At 43.5% G+C, this 19,076-nt stretch overlaps 1 long non-coding RNA gene across 1 annotated transcript; it reads left to right on the forward strand.

Moving 5' to 3' along the window:
* The first annotated feature begins 839 nt into the window (after positions 1–839).
* Gm34549 lies at positions 840–3,666 on the forward strand. Its single transcript, XR_391569.2, has 3 exons — positions 840–967; positions 2,245–2,303; positions 3,506–3,666. It is a non-coding gene; the product is annotated as a predicted gene, 34549 (long non-coding RNA).
* The last annotated feature ends 15,410 nt before the right edge of the window (positions 3,667–19,076 follow it).

Here is a 19,076-nt window from a genome sequence, read left to right on the forward strand (position 1 = left end):
CTTTAACAAGCACAGATGCTTTTCTAGCTCCGTTATCACCAGTTCTCACAGATTCACGCCTAAATATTCAATAATAGTTGCCAGTCAATTCCTCAGCAAAGTCTTTGTTCCTCTTTAAAATATGAGATTATAGGGCCACACCAATGGGATAAAGAGGGATGTCAGTTAATCATGTCACCAGGTAGAGATTACAGCATCAAATGATGGTGTGATAGAGGGATGGTGGTCCATCCTGTCATGGAGTAGAAAATAGTGTCATACCTAGATATGAGTAAAGTTAACATCTAGATTTTGAGGATGCTGAGGGAAGAGAGCTAGATATGAGCTTGACATTTAGGTTTGAGGATCTTGGAGGTAGAGATGGAGGTACTGTTAGAGGATGTGAGTCCTGAGCAGCAAGTGGGCGATGTCCCAGAAGGCGGAAGCATGCCAGGAAGCAGAGAACAAAATCCTGGTGTTTTCCAGAGTCTTGTGGGTAAGAGGGAAAGAAATTCTGTGAAGGTCACTTGAGTAGGGTAGGTGTGGAACTCAAGGAAAATCAAAGGGCACTCATATCACGAACACTGATGAACAATGGTAACAGACAGCAGCAAAAGTTGGTTCATTTTTCATAAGGAAATTGAGGTCTAGGGACTTGCCAGTGGGTCTCCCAGGTAGTCAGTGGCAGATTGAGACCATGGATTGATAACACTTGCCATGCTTCATTTAGGGGGCAGATCTTTTAACAAAGCCATTTTGCTTGGACTCAATTTTACAACATCTTTGTTTTATTTTCTGTTACTGTGATAAAACACCCAACTAAAGCAAAGGTTTATTTGGTTTATTTACATTCTAGGTCACATTACATCATTACATCATTACAGAGATGCCAAGGTGGGAGAAACTTGAAGCTGCTAGTCTCATAGCTATAGTCAACCTCAGAGAGGAGCCTCAGAGAGGAGTCAACCTCAGGAGGAGTCATTGACACGTGAGTCCCTCCTCTACACTTGTACAGTCCAGGATTCCTTAAGCCAAGGGAATGGTGCCACCCACAGTGAACAAGTCTTCCCACATCATTCAAGTCAACCAAGACAATTCCTCACAGACATCCTCAGAAGCCCTTTTCAAGTGACTCTACATTGCGTTGAGCTGACATTTAAAAGAGTCATTACATATAGTTTTCTCAAGTATAGCATCTAAAAGATTATGCATTTAAAATACTATAATAAGGGCTCAAGATGTCCCTTGCCCAGAATGCATGGCCTAGGTTCAATACCTAAAACTACAAAGAGAAAAATTCCTATATTAACATACACATAGTTTTTCAATAGAAGGAGAATAAATGTGCTCTCTCTCTCTCTCTCTCTCTCTCTCTCTCTCTCTCTCTCTCTGTGTGTGTGTGTGTGTGTGTGTGTGTGTGGTCTGGAAACTAGGGGAATGGAAAAGAAAATTGTAGCCCTCACCTTCCACCTTCCAACCTTGTCACTACTAGTTTTTACGTGATGCTGTTGATTTTTTTCTGGTTCATTTTCTGATTCTTTTTTAAGACCCTTATATAGTGACCAACTGGTCAGGCTTTTCAGTTCCCTCAATCATTCCTTCTTACGTCATATACAAATCCATCAAGTAAGATGGTTCCGTTGATGAAGTACTTACTGTACAAGCATGAGGAACCAAGTCTGAATCCTTAGCGCTCTCTCTCTCTCTCTCTCTCTCTCTCTCTCTCTCTCTCTCTCTGTGTGTGTGTGTGTGTGCGTGCGCTTGTAACCCCAGTGCCGGGAGAGATGGAGATAGGAGAATCCCTGAACAATCTCTGGCCATCCACTCAAGCTGAGCTGGTGATCTCCAGGTTCAGTGAAAGACTGTAAAAAAATGGTGCAAGAAATGACCTGACATTTACCTTTGGCTTTCATAAATACATTCACATGGACCTGTACACCTGCATACTTACGTACATGCATGCATGCATGCATGCATACTTGAACACATATAAAACAATCCACTGAATAAACGGGTCACTTACTAACCTGAACCTTCTCCAATTTGGAGTGGTTAGGTTACCTTTTCTGTTGTTACTGCTGCCTGGAATAACATTATTACACTGTATTAAATATTCTTCTGAAGTTAAGGCCATTTTCTCATGAAAGTAGCACAATCAATATTTTTATTAGCCGTAATCTAGGCTGCCAAATTGCTTCACTTGAGAGCTGCATGCTGCATAAATATTATGAATGTGTAACTAGAGATGTTTGCTTTCTAATTTAGATGCTCTCTTCAGCAGAGTGTGCAGGAGATGGAAGTCAGAGGCCATCGGCTTGCCCACAGTAAGCGGGACTGCTCCTTGGAGGGTCATGACATGGTTTTGCAATGTTAACAAACCAAGGCAGGTGAAGATTGTGAATTGTGAATGGTTCTAGTGGATATCTGTGAAAACTTCACTGTCAAAGGGCAGAACCTATAAAGGCAAGAGAGAGGCTAAAGGAGAAACCAGAAACAGGGTGGGTCTAAGAGGTGTGGGTGGGCTGGACAAGGAAATCCTGACAGCCTAACACTGAAGAGAAGGCAGGAGTAGAGGGAACAGTGAAGAAAACAGGTACAGATGGGAACCCCAAATGTGAGTTAGCAGTTCTCTTATCTCCAGAGAATGCAACCCTTGAAGTATCCCCTGGACTGACTGAAGGACTCATTTATTACTCTGGTTGAGGAGTGCTCTGGATCCTCCATGAGTGGTTGAAATCTAAAGGTGTTCTCCTGGCTTCTGCCCTGTGCTTGTATGGTGGGACATGAGCCAGGCTGCTGCCAAGCTCAGGGTTGTGTCTTGAGATCCCAGGGGCACATGCATGCTGCCATTTAGAACTGAGTTAACCCTGTGTGTCCCACCCCTATGTGTGAACATTCTTGCTTTGGCTCCCAGTTATCCTTAGAGAAGTAGTGGTAGGCAAGGACCAGAAAAGACTGCACAATGGAAAAATCCCATTGGATGGGATGAAAGAGTGGGATGCACTTATTGCATGGCAGAGGCATAGGGCTGCATGTGATTCTGCTCCTTGTCCTTGACAGTTTGCCTTTATAGACCAAAGAAGACATTAATGGCTGGGAAATACTCCTAAGTCCAATGTGTCTTCTTTGTATCTCTAGGCTCTGAGACATTCAGATAAGAACTCAGGGTTCCCAAGGGAGCAGAGAGATGAACAGCCCACAGATGTACAGCCATGGCTTTCCAGAGGAGCCTTAAGACAACGAGACACTCATTAATGGAAGAAATATACGGTGGCAGACACCTTTATTTTTGTTTAGCCTTTTGACAGGATTGGAATGGAAGAGTTATGCAATAGGGGAGAGAGAGTCCTGCCTTCATTTAACTTGCTGAATTCGTGGGTGTAATTACCTATAAATGTAATTACAGGGAAGACAAATGACATTTTCAGCCATGGTCTTAAAGAGCGAGTTAATTTCTGACTTTGACCAGAACTACTTTGTTAATTAGCTCTCGCTTTCTTTCTCTTTCCCTCTCCCTCCCTGGAAGTTCCTCACCCAGGACTGAGCTGCGCATGACTGCTGCTTCCCTGCCTTTGAGTAATGAGGGGACACAGCAAGACGGCCACATCAGGGCTGCTGTATTAGTAAGGCTACTTTCCTGTCCATTTATCATCAATTAAAGGTGTGCTAGTTTGTAAAGCAACCCCACCTTCGGCCTGGCTGCCCAGAATGGCTCCTCATTTATTTTGTGTATGTGTGGTTTTGGATGGAGTTAGACCCACCTTACATCTCAGAGGTGACAGGCGGCATGAAAAAGTACACTAATTGAGACATCCCAAGGGGAAAATATAAGAAAACGGAAACGGTAATTAGAATGAAGCCATTTTAAGCTGGGTAAGGAAAATCGAATGGAGGTGTGCATTACAGGCTGCTCCAAATGGGCATGGAAGGCCCTGGAGGAGGGTGGGGAGGCAGAAATGGGTGTTAGAGTCGAACAGACCCTTTTAACCCTTCAGGAGGAGGCTAAGAACGATACATGGTCAGGGCCCAGACTCTTGAGTGGACTAGCTCCAGACAAAAGCAACACTCAGAGGGACATGGGCAAGACAGTTGTGGGGGTTTAAATGGTGCTTGGTGTCTGGGGAGGGATGTGTGCTGTTGGTTGTGAATGGGGAATGTGGTCTGGGGCTTGAGGCTTTTGTGCAATAGTGGGGAGAGAGGGAGCACGGAGAGTACCTGTGATTTCCAGCCTCAGTTTCCCATCAGGACCTGGCACAATGTTCTCACTTACACACTTACACACTCTGGAGAACACATCTCTGCATGCAGGATACTCTCCCCCACCCAGTCACACACCCTGGAGGACACATCTCTGCATGCTCCCCACCCCCCATCCAGTCCTCATGGGCCAAGAGATGTCAAGGACAGCTGTTCTCAGTCATGCTCTGTGTGTGGTCACTTTTCTGCTTACAGATGTGGATTGCGATAGTCCATTCTTCTTGTGAAATGGCATTCCTCAAGAACTGGGGACAAAGAGCATTTCATCTAATGTTTGAGTGAGTGAACCGTCATCTTGAGTGGTCAGCTCCTGCGTGAAGCTCCCAGCCATTGCCAGTCACAGGTAGAAGCTCTGAGAACTTAGGCAAGGGTGCTTTTCTTCTAGCCAATGAGGCCAAGAGCCAGGGAGATGGAGACTCAACATACCCTCCAGGTTGGAAGAGAAAAAATTTCTGTAGGCAAGCTGACGCAGGGACTGTCCTTAGGGGTCTGGAAGGGTGGGGTTGAATACCTTCAGGGACAGAGTCGTAGAAGACACTATGCAGTCACCTTTCTACGCTTCTCTTGTTTGCACCAGGAGCCCATGCTTGCTTTGTTTCTTTTCTACGCTAAGTGTGCACCCAGTTCCTGGGAGAATGCAGTTTTTATTGTCTTTATTCTTGACCATCATCTTATGTGACAGTCATGTAAACAAGAAGGGAAGGCCCATCATCTTCTTTGTCACATGCTTCTTTTAATGTCCCAAGCTCTCTTTGCTCTCCTTATTTGCATCATACTAGCAATTGACTTCACTTTCTACTCATTATTACCTGTTTCCGGGCATGTGCTTGGGCAGAGGTGAGAGATGGATAAGGCAGGCCCATAACACAGTGCGATGAGTAAGACCTATCCAAATAGAACATAGTGATGCTGCTAGGGCAGAGGGGTGGGGTCAGTCATAGGATCAGTGTGTGGGACTATAGGACATGGGTTCTTGCCTGGATTAGTGAAGATGAGCATCCTTTGGAGGAGCATTGAAGCCAAGTCCTGCAGCTTGTGTAGGTGTTCACTTGATGCCGTAGGGATGACAGCAAGGTGTGCTGAGTGGGGTGGTGGGGGAGAGGAGAGAGAGAGAGAACTAGAAGGTAAAGAAGATAAAGGAGAAGAAGTACCGGGCGTGGTGGCACACGCCTTTAATCCCAGCACTTGGGAGGCAGAGGCAGGTGGATTTCTGAGTTCGAGGATAGCCTGGTCTACAAAGTGAGTTCCCGTATAGCCAGGGCTATAGAGAGAAACCCTGTCTCAGAAAAAAAAAAAAAGAAAAGAAGGAGAAGAAGAAGATAAAGAAGAAGAAGATAAGAAGAAGATAAAGAAGTAGTAGTAGTAGTAGTAGTAGTAGTAGTAGTAGTAGTAGTAGTAGTAGAAGAAGAAGAAGAAGAAGAAGAAGAAGAAGAAGAAGAAGAAGAAGAAGAAGAAGAAGAAGAAGAATTATTATTAAAGGCCCAGAACTAAGGGAGGCCATGATGTGCAATAGAAGGATGCCTTGTACTTGTGCAGAAGGTCCTGAACCATAGAGGGAGGCAGGAAGAGACAATGAAGAAGCTACAGCTGGACCCAGCTTGAACTTGGGTGGAGAGAGAGACATGGCTGTACAGTTCTGCTTCCTGCTATAGCCAGCAAGGTCCATGGAAGCAGGAAGAGTCCACATTGGATTTTCTGCACGCTCACCCTTTCGTCATTTGCAAACATTCCCTGGGAATGGGAATCCCACATCAACCTGCTACCATTTGTTGACTGTATCTGTCTTTTCACACTCTGGTAAGGGGCTGGCATATACCCACATGCTAGATGTTGGGTGTGTGTGATCATGACAGCCTACTTGCACATTTGCATTGTATCTGTGATTCATCCCCTGACACAGTCTCTCCCTCTTAGCTCTACACAGTTGTGGCTCATGCCTCTGCTGCTTCCCTTCCCTTGCCGAAGGTTTTGAAATTGACTCCTGTGGCCATTCCCTGTAGAATGTCTGGTGACCTAGATCCATCCATTCAAGAGCACATGCTTGGCTCTTGTTGAATCCCCCCTTGGTTGCCCCTCATTATAATTATCTACTTGCTTGATTCTGCCCCCTCCCCGCCATTATCATCTTTGAGGGTACAGACACTAAAAATGCCCCATCATTGCATCGGTGTTCTGTTGCTGTAACAAATCCCCCATGCAGCCAACTTAGGCACAGAAAAACCTTATTTTATTTCACAGTTTTAGAGATCTCAGTTCATGGTTGTTTAACCCTGTTTCTCTGAGCAGGCATCACATGGCTGTGGAGTCATGAAGTCGAGCAAAAGCTGATCACTAAATGCTGGCAGAGGAAGGCGAGTCACATGCTTCAAGGGCACATGCCTTTGTGAGTCCTAAAGATGCTCTGCTAGCTTCCACTTCCACACCACCTCCCAGTGGCTAGCCTTGAACACGTCGACCTTGATGGACATGATGTGGGATTCACAAATTCCAAAGTTCATATGGGATGTGTTTAGGTGCTGACCGTCAGGATTGTTGCTTGCTGAGTGCGTCTGTATATGCACCGAGCCCAATTATGGACTGTCTTTACAAACCATATACTTCTGCTTCCCAGAGTTATGGAAGTTTGTGGCCTGAGATCAAGGTACTCTGTCTGTGGTCATGTTCTGGGGACAGTACTCTCTCTAATCTAGCTTCCCAATGGCTCCCATGCAGCTGATGAACTCTTTGGGGTCTCTTGCATAAGGGCACTAGCCCCGTATGTGATGGACCTCATTACCATACTGCAGTGTTCTCTGAAGCACCACCTTCTAATACTATGGTGTTGACATTTGAGTTTTGGGAGACATAGAACATTTATTTATCCCACTGTAGATTTTGTATACTCTCCCTTCCCCCCCCAAAATTAAGAGAAAGGTAGTTTCCTAACTGAGTCTTGGTAGAAGCAAAATAGGTCCAAATGGGATGGCATGACCCCAGTATGAATGTGGCAGAAACTTTGGTGGGGATGTTGATAAAATTGAACCCCCCCAAGTCCTGGGTCTTCACTTTAAGCACCTTTCCTGGAAGACACTCCTTTTGAGGACTATGGTTCACTAAGGCTGCTGCCTGGTGCTCCAAAGACGTACCATGGCCAACACTTGGAGTCATTTTGGGGCTTTCTGAATCTTACTACAGATCTTAGACCAGTGCTTCTCAACCTTCCTAATTAGCATTAGCTGTGACCCATTAATACAGTTTCTCATGTTGTGCTGACCCTTAACCATAAAGTTATTTTCATTGCTACTTTTTAACTTTAATTTTGCCACTGTTATGAGTTGTGGTGTTAATATTTTGGGGGACAGAGGTTTGTTGAAGGAGTCGTGACTCAATAAGAACCACTGTAGCACTAGACTAAACACACTCATGTACCATGGAGCTTCGGCTGGATGCCAGGTGCTAAACAACACAACTTCCTGTGAGTACCTGTGTGTCCCTCTTGTTCCCACAGGCTTCCCGGTGACACTGTCCTCTTCTGCATTGCCTTTGCCACCCCCTTTCAGTTATCCTGTTGTTGGTTCTGAGCTTGAATGAAGTCTGACTTTTCTGACTTGGTGTGGGAGACCTGTGGTTCCTTTGTCTGCAGTGCTGGACCACTGGTACCTCGCTTGGACCTAGGAGGTTCTGCAGCTCATCCACCATGCACAGGACATTTACAAGTGTTCCTGTCTGGCTATGCCTGTTCACTGGTCCTCATGTGTGGTCTGAAGAGCTTGCTCTTAGGGCTTTGCTAAGGTCTTGAGAGATAGCTTTGTATAGTTTCAGACACTGCACCCTGCCAGGAAGGACATCTCTCCCCCGGCAAGCAAGACAGACATACGGAAGCTTTTGGTACCCTGCAGACATCAGGCCGCTGCCCCTCCTGCACGTCATCATTATTTTCTCTGGTTGCCACAGGCATGCTGTTCTTCCATCCTCCCCTACATTCTTCAAGTGGGCTACACATTTCTGGACTGTGGTTGCCAATTAGCAGAGTTTACCATTCACAACCACAGCAGCAGCAGACGGCATGACTCATCTCACTGATAATGAAGAAATGGCTTCCAAGGCGGCATATCTGAGTGGAAATGGGTAATTTTATAAAGCCATGAAGGTCTTGAAGGGTCAAAACTCAAAGCAAGCATCACTTGAACAGTGTGAAACTGAATTAGCGAATTACAGTGTGTGTGTGTGTGTGTGTGTATATGTGTGTGTGTGTATGTGTATATATATATATATATATGTGTGTGTGTGTGTGTGTGTGTGCGTGTGTGTGTGTTTTAAAAGTTTTTCCCTCCCTGACACCACACACACACACACACACACACACACACACACACACACACACACACACAACCAGGCAGAGCTCCATCAAACAGGCTTCTCTTTGAATTTAAAATTACTTTCAGTGGACAGGGAGGTTTCTGAATCACAGATGAAAATGGGAACTTCAAAGACTTTTTCCTTTTGTAAAGGAAAAGAAGCTCTTCCTGCCAAGCTATCTAAGGTGGGGGACATATATAGATTTGAAAGTAAAATTTCAAGAGGGCAAATAGAACAGGAAACACCAAGGTCCTCCGTGTGGGTGAGCCCAAATATTGTTCTGAGGATGTGGATGTGACTGTAGAAGGAGCCTGGCAAGAAGATAGATCACGTAGTCTTAAAATCACACACGGGACCACGAGATCACTCCTTTTTGAGCAGAGACACCCACAGGCAAATTTCCTACTAACTGTCAATTATGGAAGGAATGGTGGGTACCTGAAAACTGAAAACTCCGAGCAAGCCTCATAGCAGGTTCTTTGAAGGAGCATTGATAAAAAGTTACTCTGACTTTTGAAAATTACAGTGTTCTGAGATAATGCACATCTGTCCATAAGCACATAGCCGTAGTCTGAAGAAAGGGTCTATTCACAGACAGAGGGTATATGTTACTTAGTAAAGGGCACTCTCAGTTTGTGCTGTTGAGACTGCTCCTTCAGTATTGCCTTCTCACATATTCCTATGTGTTTTTCCTTTGTGTCACTCATTCCTTTGCACTCTGGGATTTAATGAATGGAAGTCGCTAAAATACAATAACTGATATCAGCTCACAAAGAGCTCACTGTGCTTCATCTTGCTCTCACACTGTCTTGTAGGGTAGAGAGATGTTGGCCCTCACATCAAATAATGATCTAGTTAACTAAGAAAAAAACCTCAACTGACATCAGAGCTAAGACTGGGACAAAGTGAGGCTGTCTGTTCCCATCACTCCCATTTGTATAGTGAGAAGCCATTAATAAACACAGAAGGAGCTTCTGCAGGATGCTACCTGTGCCACAGGCCTGGCATCGTGGGATGATTTCACATCCCTCCACCCCACAGTGCTGTGGTATCTAAATGGGTTTCAGTGATTTATAGAGAAGAAGGCAACAGCTCAGAGGGCCTATGGCTTCATCCAGAATCTCTCAGGACGCAACTGTTAGAGCAGGCATTTGCCACTGAATTAGCGACTTCTGTAGCTATGACGAAAAGATCCAACAGAAACTACCCAGGAAGTTCTGATCCCAGTTCTGAATGACCCAGAAGTTATTCTGATCACAGTTCCACAGGTTCTGCCCATGGTAACTGGGTTCCACACCCTGGGGCAGAACTGAACATTCATCCAAGTGTAGGGCATTTCTTCTTCATCTTGTGAGAGGAGGAGGTAGAAGAGTGAGACGGGAGGCACAGTTTAGACAGAATTTTCCATGACACATTCCTAGTGATCTGCTTCCCCAACAGGACCTCATGTCTACAGCTTCTACAGCCTTCCAAATTAGCACCATCAGTTGGACAACAAGAATTCAACAGCCCATGGGAAACATGTCAGAGTCAAACCGTGACAGCCACAATAGCAGCCTACAGCAAAGGAGAAATGCTGTTCCCAGATGTCCTGCTGCATCCTTGAAATTCAGACTTTAGGAAGGGCCGAGACCTCAGCAGTGTCTGTGATAGGGTGAGGAGGACTCAGCTCCAAGGACTCAGCTCCAAGTGCTGTGAGCTCTTCTTGGCTTTGTTTTACCTCTCGGTTGTAGACTAGAATGTTAGTATATATTTAAGCTTTACATGAACACTGAGATCCCATATGACAATATGTGTGTGTGTGTGTGTGTGTGTGTGTGTGTATGTATTTCCATTTAGTGCAAAGGAAATTCCAAATGGGACACTAAAAACCAGCTATAGCCCTCTGATTTTAATTTTCTTTAAATTTCTTTATTTCTACCATAGTTTTCTCTATAATAATATCAATAGAAATTGCCTGCTTTCTTCTCATGAAGATATGCTGCTCATTAAGTTAAGTAGAAGAGTACATAAGTCCAGTGAAGTTTCATTGTCAGTGATTGAGTGTCATGTTTAAGAAAATAAATTAACTTCAATGAGACTTTGGCATAAGGCTGAGAACAGAAGATGTCATCAAAGATATTGAGATATATGGCAGGGCTGGGTTTGTTCCCTTGGATAGGAAGGATGCTGTTCTGAAAGCCAGGGATCTCACAGGATGCCTTCCCAGCCACACTCCAGAGTCAAGCTTTTTTTTTTCCCTATCCATCAGGTGGCTCCTTCTTCCATTTACAGATGGCTAAAGCAGAAAGCTGGCAGAGAAGGAAAGAGAGAGAAGAGGAAATGGGGAGGGTGGATGGTCCTTACCAACACTGCCTCCATTTCCATCCTTGCAAGCTACCTCTGTGTAGTCACACGGCACTGGGTCAGGAACGAGGAGGAATATCTTACCCAGAGTTCACTGCTGGCATTCACTATGAATGCATGTGGTTCTAGCCAGCCAGAGTGCCTCACAGCAAGAGAATGGGAGTCTATTCTCATGTACCTAGAGACTCTGCAGCTCCAAGTGCATTCTAGGAGTTAACATTTCCGAGTTTTTCTTTAAATTAATTGACTACTTTCTTGTCATTTTGTTATCCATTCATGTTAGCAAATACCCATGTACATCTGTCCAGTGCTTTAGAATGTTTCAAGAAAAAGTGTCAGGTCTTAACATTTGTTAACATTTTGGAGGCAGCAGGGAAACTCAGGGAGAAGGCTGTCCATAGTATGAGTGTGTGCCTGTGTCTGTGTCTGTGCCTGTGCCTGTGCCTCTGTGCCTGTGCGCCTGTGCGCCTGTGCCTGTGCCTGTGCCTGTGCGCCTGTGCCTGTGCCTGTGTGCCTGTGCCTGTGTGCCTGTGTGCCTGTGCCTGTCCCTGTGCCTGTGTGCCTGTGTGCCTGTGCCTGTGCCTGTGTCTGTGTCTGTGCCTGTGCGCCTGTGCCTGTGCCTGTGCCTGTGTGCCTGTGTGCCTGTGCCTGTGTGCCTGTGCGCCTGTGCCTGTGCCTGTCCCTGTGCCTGTGTGTGTTTGTTCCCTTTACTTCTAATTTCTGGCTTTATTGTTGTTGTTACTAAGCGATAAACTATGATAATCTAGCATGATGATAATTACAAGATAGTTATGAGAAGTACAGAGGCCACCCTATTACCAAGAGGAGGTCGTCCTCCAGCTCGTTTGGAAGCAATTTTTTAATTACGGCAATCTCTAGAGAAGATTGAACTGCTGTTTGCCACTGTGAGTCGGTCTATTATGTTGGGAAATATTTTAGTGTTTTGGAATAAAGTACTTTAAAGAATGAGGTGATTATTCTCCATTTTTCTTTGCAAGTGGAAATGCTTGGGTGAACACAGATACATAAGAGGTGAATTTAGTTTTTTTTTTTTTTTAACCAAACATCAAAAATAATACTGTGGTTTTACTAGGAAATTGGGGGGAGTGATAATTTTCAGACCACACTTTTTTGAGAAGATTAGCTACCTTTTTCTGAACTAGTCCTGTTTTGATAAACTTCCTAGAGGAGGGCTCCTCTTTTTCCAAGAGGGCATTGGGGTGAGGGTCACCTCACATATCTTTGATAAGTTAGAAATGAGCCTCGGGGTGTGAGGGAAACCAAATTGTACAGTATTACCCACAGGCATTAATATAGGGCAGTATTTCCAACTGGATTTTTGATATCAAAGCTTACCTTGACTATCTTACCTCTCTTATCATTCAAGATCAATTCTGCCTCCTGATGAGCTCACAGTCCTGTGGTATTCACCGAAAGCACCACCATCAAGTACTGACGACTAGATATTTTCTTTTGAGGATCTAATGTGCCTCAATAAAGGCTGTGTGTGCACCATGCTTTATTCTCATAATTATACAACATATATATGGAAAAGGAAGCCCAGAGGCCTCACGATAACTGCCCAGGGTAACAGTCAGAGTCAGACACAAATTAAGGCCTTTCTAGTTCTGGATCAGTTGATTTTTCTGGTTGCTGTGATAAAAAATTCTGAAAACAGCAACTTCAGGAAGGTTGGGGTGTTTTAGAGACACAGTTTACCATTATAAGAAAGTCAGGGAGGTGAGTCCTTGGCACAGTCCAGCACACCGTGTGCACAGTCAGGAAGGAGAGAGTGATGGACGCTAGTTTGCATTCTCCCTTTCACTTCTTCCAGGATCTCAGACATGGCTGTGTCCATTTTTCGGGCATATCTTTTCACCTTAGTGAACCTAATCAAGATAACCCCTCCCAGGAGTGTGGAGCTCTGTCTGCTAGGCAACTCTAGGTCCTGTCAATAGCAACCATCACAGGTTCCAAATTACTTCTTTTCATTAGGATGTTTCATTACCAACTACAAAGAGTTTTTCTCTTTCCTTTAAGAAAAAGGGGATTGCTAAGTCACTTTGTTAATATTTGCATTTGTCAAAAAATTGAAATGTAAAGAGTAGCTGCTCTTCTAATTGATGTCCGCTTTAGTGGCAGGACAAGGTAGAAGCCCAGGTCCCTTTATTCTTACTAGCTAAAAGGGACTCTCAGCCTTTATAGAACTTCAAGGTCCAAAGATGAGATTCTTTGCTTAGACTTGGAGGCCCCATTGCTGGTCCTTGGGTGCTGTTCATGAGTGTACCTGCCTCCCTCCTGCTATTTCCTGTCTTTGCGAATGCTCCAGAAGTCATTCTCCTGGAAGATTAGGTGGCTGTGCACCCCTCAGGCACTTTTCCTGCTTGCTCATGCACTGGATCACAAACATAAATCCCTCTGGCTCTTACCGACCTACCTCTGTTTTGTTGGCTCTTAGAGATCTGTTTTTGTTTTCTTGTATATCTGAAAATAAACAAGAGGCAGAAGAGAATAACTGACTCTGTTCTAATGGTCATTAGGCCTTTGATAATGAGTGAGCACGGCTGATTTTACTTTATCTATTCTTGTCTTCCCTCCTCTTCAGTGATATTCTCAGATATCACATCTCAGCTGTTCTATCATCTCATGTACAATCAGTTTTGTGATTGATTAAATTAAGAAACTATTGTGATGGGAAACCAGATAAAGGCACACACGCACAAACCTATACAAAGAGAGATGGTGGGGGGGGGGAGGGAAAGGATGGGTTGTATAAAGAAAATAGGCTGAGTAAGCCATAGGGAGCAAGACAGTAAACGGCATCCTCCATGGCTTCCTCATCAGCTCTAGAACCCAGGTTCCTGCACTGACTTCCTTTAATGAGAGACCGGTCAGGTGGGTGAACCAAGTAAACTCTTTCTTCCCCATGTTGGCTCAGCCTGTTTTGTTTTTTATTTTCCACAGCAACAGAGAAACTTGGCTTTAAGGAATTCAACAAAACTTGCCCAATTTGCAATTGCAGACTTGTATGGTGCCAACCTCGTTCTGCCAGACACTGCCAAACATGACCATGAATCTTGCCTCTCTCTGAAAGGACTCATCTTTATAGAAGATTTTCTTGGTAGTCTAGTGACAACAAACTTAGGAACTGTTCAAGGAGAGTTGCTCTTTTGTGGTCTCTTACAGGGTTTTTTTCTCTTGTTACTACAGGCACGGTGTTCTTCCTGGGAAGAAATGCACACAAACATTGTTGAAAGCTTTTTACAGCTCCTTAAATATTACTTAACTTAAGCTGAACATCTAAAGAACATGATATTATGTCTAACTTTTATATATCTGGGAAATTATCTACATAATATACACACATATACGTTTATATTTGGGAATACACACACACACACACATATATATACTTATATATATATACACACACATATATATGTATGTATATACTTATATACATACACACACACACATAATATGTATTATTACTTATATGCATGTTTTCAGGTATGACTATTTGGCACTGAACAAGTTGATGCTCTCTTCCTTGAGGAAGTCCACCTAATCTGCTCCCGCTTTCCTTAATTGTCTATAGCTCTTTGTGTAGGGTTGAAGTCTAGTGACTGCTCCCACCCAGTCGTCTACTTTGACATGTTCATTGGTATCATCCTTATTCAGGTTATATTTGGGCAGTTATTTCAGTGAGATTATAAATGATGTAGTAAATGGTGTAGCTTCTGATGTTACTAGGAGGTCCAATCCAACAGCAAAGTCCTCGATCCTCTGACTCTTACAATCTTTCTGACCCCTCTTCCACCTTGTTCCTCAAGCTCACATGTAGGGGTGTTTCATAGATGTATCCATTGGGACCCCACTGGACCCCATAACTCTGTGTATTGATTGTTTTTTTCTATAGTGGTCTCTGTTGCAAAGAGAAATGTCCTTGATGACAAGTGAAGACTATACCTATCTGTGGGTATAAAGGCAAATATTTATAGGTTTTTGCTAAGGATTATGCTGATTTAAAAATTAATGCTTGTAGAGTCTTCTCCAATAACCATTACTTCACTAGCACCAAGGACTTAGCTAGGATTCCAGTACTGGGCACAGTTTCCCTATTGTTGAGCTGGTTTTAAGTCCAACGATAGGGAAGTTTTAGAGAGCAGTTGGTTACTGCCAAGGTATGCATATCACCATTGCACCTTTAGGGTTGGTTGTTGATGGGTTCAGAGGTGTCACAGCGGGGTAGGACTGTTGCTTGCCTCCCTCCTTTAGAAGCTTGCATGATGCCTTCTGGTACCATGAAAGCTTGTCATCAGGGAAGAGACATTCATATCAGTTTCAGCTCATGGGCCCTGTTAAGTGCACAGTATTTCAGTAATAGGGACTTAGCTTTCACCTGTGGTGGTGGTGGTACAACCAAGAGTAACAGCAATAGACTCTGTTTTGAAAGTCTGTTCGATAGCCATGATCAAAAACTAGTATTGAAGGTATTTATCAGGTGGTTTTGGCTTTTGGAGGGAGCACTATCAGCCCTGATAATGCATGGAATTAAAACCATTATAGGTTTTTAAAGGTAAATAATAAATAACATGAATCCTTGTGGCCTTTTCAGATATGCTATCTTGCCTACTTCCCTCCTTCTTCTATCTTTACCTTCCCCTACCATAAAAAGTTTCCAGCTTCCCCTATCATATCTCTTGTATCACGCTATTTCCCTTTACCCCTCCCACTTTCTTCTGTGTTCACCTCTCTTCCCCATCAAATATATCCTCTCATTCCCATTCCCATATTGGGTAAGTATTTAGAGACTGTCACCTGGGTGCTAGGAGATGCAAGTAGTTGTGAGGCAAAAGGGAGAGACCGACAAACTCACAAAATGTACTGGTTTAAGTTAAGTACTCACCCATTCTAAGGGGGTGCTCATTGTTAACTAGCTGTGTGGTGCAAACGCAAGCAAGGATAATACTTAGTCTCTCAAATGTAAGCCTGAGGATGGAGGATAAATGTAGGAGTTTCTCAGTATGAACTAAAGGCTAAGACATCTATTCCCTACCGTAAAGTGAAAGGTCATCTGAGAAAGACCCAGTTTCCAGAGCCAAATCCTGAGGCTTATCCCAGACTCCATGAGATTTCCTGATCTGAGAATGCAAGCCAGGACCTGAGAATGATGCCGCTGAGCAACGCTGCGGGGGAATTACTATCCAGCACTCCTGGAATCTATGTGATCTCCATGGACAAGGGGAACATGGAACAACACTCTATTGGCAAGATTTTGCTATTTAAACTGAAGTGCACACTCAGGCCATAACATTAACCAAGCAAACAAACCAGAGGAGGACTGGGGCTATTTGATGTTGCTGTCTGTGGATGTGAATGTGGATGTTGTTGATGGCAAAGTAGGGACTTAATAATGAATGTTCACAGGTGGTACCAGAACAGCACATAACTGCCTCTTACTATCTACGAATCTGGTATATTTACATGAGCAAAGCTGCTTTTGTGGTTAAACTATGACAATAAATAAGTGAAATGATGCTTACTGGAGTGAAGCTGATCCTTTTCTGCAGAATACATTGTGGAAACCACTGATTCTGTAGCTGGAGGAAAATATCAATAAAAGGAATAAAAATTAAAAACTAAAAACATCCCGTCTCTGTAGGCAAGAAAAGTCGATAGATTTAGTTGCTAGACACTTCTCATTTTGTTACTGACATGGTGGTTCCCCAAAACCACCCCAAGTCAGTTTCCTTACCCGCAGCTTTGCCCAGTCTCTGTACCTTTTTCATTCTGTCATCTTCAAGTTGATATTTCTGAATTGGACCACACTGCTGTGTCCAACAGGCCACATATCCTTGCCTGAGTTTATGGGTGTTTAAACCATATGACATTTAAAATTCAGTCTTCAAATTTGTCCTTTTCTTTCTCCAATCCTACTTTCAGCCAGAAATAATGCCACCACCAAACTAGGGGCCTGGGTAGGTGTCTTTGAGTCATCATTGTATCTCTTGTCTGTTCCCAGCACACATGACCCAAGAACAGGTCCTATATCTGTTATTGCAGTTGCCTAACCCACCATGGCCATTAACCAGAACCTGTGCTAAGTGCTTGACTCATGTTACAATCTTTATTCTTATTGGTCACTTACTGCAATACAGACACTGTTCTAGGCAGGGCGTATTCTTGCCAGTTAGTATCATGGAGGGATTTCAAAATAAGTAGGCACTCTGGTATGAGACACAATCCACAGTGGAGGTGTATGGAAAGTTGCTTGAAGAGTATCAGAAAAAGGAGGGAACCAACTAAGACTCTGGAACATGCAAATGTGTTTCCAAAGATGACTGAATTTTCTAGGAGAATGAGTGGGGAAGTGTTTTTGGCAGGGTTGATGGGAAAGACAAAGCTTGGTTCATGTGACAAAGATGACACATGCCTGTTCCTGACAGGTTAATGCGAGTCATATGCAATACAGAATTTACACAGAAGATTTGATGACTCCGTTTTGTAAATCTTTATCTTTCAGCTTTCCCAAAATACTCGTGCTTGCAGAACCTCTGTGTGCATGCTCCTCACCTCTTTTAAATCCCACTTGATGCATTGCCATATGCCTCCATAGTAATATATAAAAAGCCTTCTGGTTATTCAGACATACATAGTTCCTGGACATCCCTTCTTTCATTTGTTCAATAAAATTGTTTCAGCATAGGGTGTTAGACTCAGAACTTCATGTGTGCCAGGTAAGCATTTTACCACAGAGCTATATCCCAAGTCCCCCACTATTCAATGCACATTTCTGTTGAGTTACAGAAAGAGGGTATTGAAACCCACATGCTTTAAACATAGAAGAGCAGAAGCTGTGTAGGGATACTGTGGCATTCTTTTGAAAATAACAAGACTCTCTTAAGAACTACAGAAATGTTCATGATACACTGGATAGAACCAATGGGTATAAAATTTTTATGATTACTTCCAGATTTACTGACCTTTCTTCAGTAAAGCAATTAAAGCTTCTTTTATTTTTTAACTCACATCTTGAAAGAGACATGTCAATCCCAGGCAATTATCTTCCTCTGTACCACATTTGTGATGTTCAGGTGCATAAATTAAGGCTTAGCTCTTAAAGATAGACTGTAGTTTGAATATAGCCCCTTGTATCCACAAGCCTTTTCTTTGGGCTCTGTGAATATGACTTTGGACAGGAACTTAGGTTCTTTTCCTATCTGTAGAATGTGTCTAAGAACACTTGCCAAGAGGAAGTGCCTATTAGTTTATTCTGTGTCTGCTGAAGGATGCTTAAGTCTCCATTGCTTGCCTGTATCTGTAGGTAGACAGGATTCTGTGTTGTATTAAGTAGGCCCCAGAGAGTACTGATTTTATTATTTGGCAATGTCAGTGCTTCAAACGTTAGTTCCCAAATTTTTCTTGAGAGGGTCCTCTGGTTTATGGACCCTTCTGGATTTCAAGGAATATCTGAAGTATGGTAGCATTAAGAAATGTGGGCCCTGAAATTTAAGCTCCCAATATCTTTTTCTGTGCATGTTATCACTAAACTTGCAGGGTACGAGGATTTGAGCAGCAGAGGAGGCACTTGCTCTTTAAGAGCTGGCTTTGTGGCATTTCCCTCCTTCTTCTTGAAGGGAGAAGGGATAGGGTGCCATTGGTTTACTCTCTTAGGAATGACGGTAGCACAGACAGCATCCTTTCCTCTAAGTGTTCTGCCTCCCCAGAGGCCTCTGCACATATCTATTCTCATTTCAAAGCAGAAAAAAGGCACAGGTGGGTGGGGAAATGTGTGAAAATAAACACTATTTTTGTTCATTTCTATCAAAATGAGGAAGAGGTAAAGGAAATGTGTAGTGTGAACCTGGACTTCTGCGAGGAAGAGGCTCAGGCTCTACTAGTGAAAGCGCCCCACTGCTGACTTAATACTTTAGCATTCACCCCACTTAGGGTGCAGCCTGCAGGGGCTGACACTGAGATCCTATTATTTTTTGGACCCCACGCTGGCTTCGATGAAATCAAAGGTGATTAGTATCATGCCCACCCACATGGTTTACAATTCTGTGGTGAATGTATATAATTAAACAAAATGTACACTGCCATTTGAAATACAGTGGGAATGAATGACCCTTCAATGGCTGTTGACAGGAGGT

The sequence above is a fragment of the Mus musculus genome, chromosome 7 (assembly GCF_000001635.26).
Source record: "Mus musculus strain C57BL/6J chromosome 7, GRCm38.p6 C57BL/6J".
NCBI lineage: Eukaryota > Metazoa > Chordata > Mammalia > Rodentia > Muridae > Mus > Mus musculus.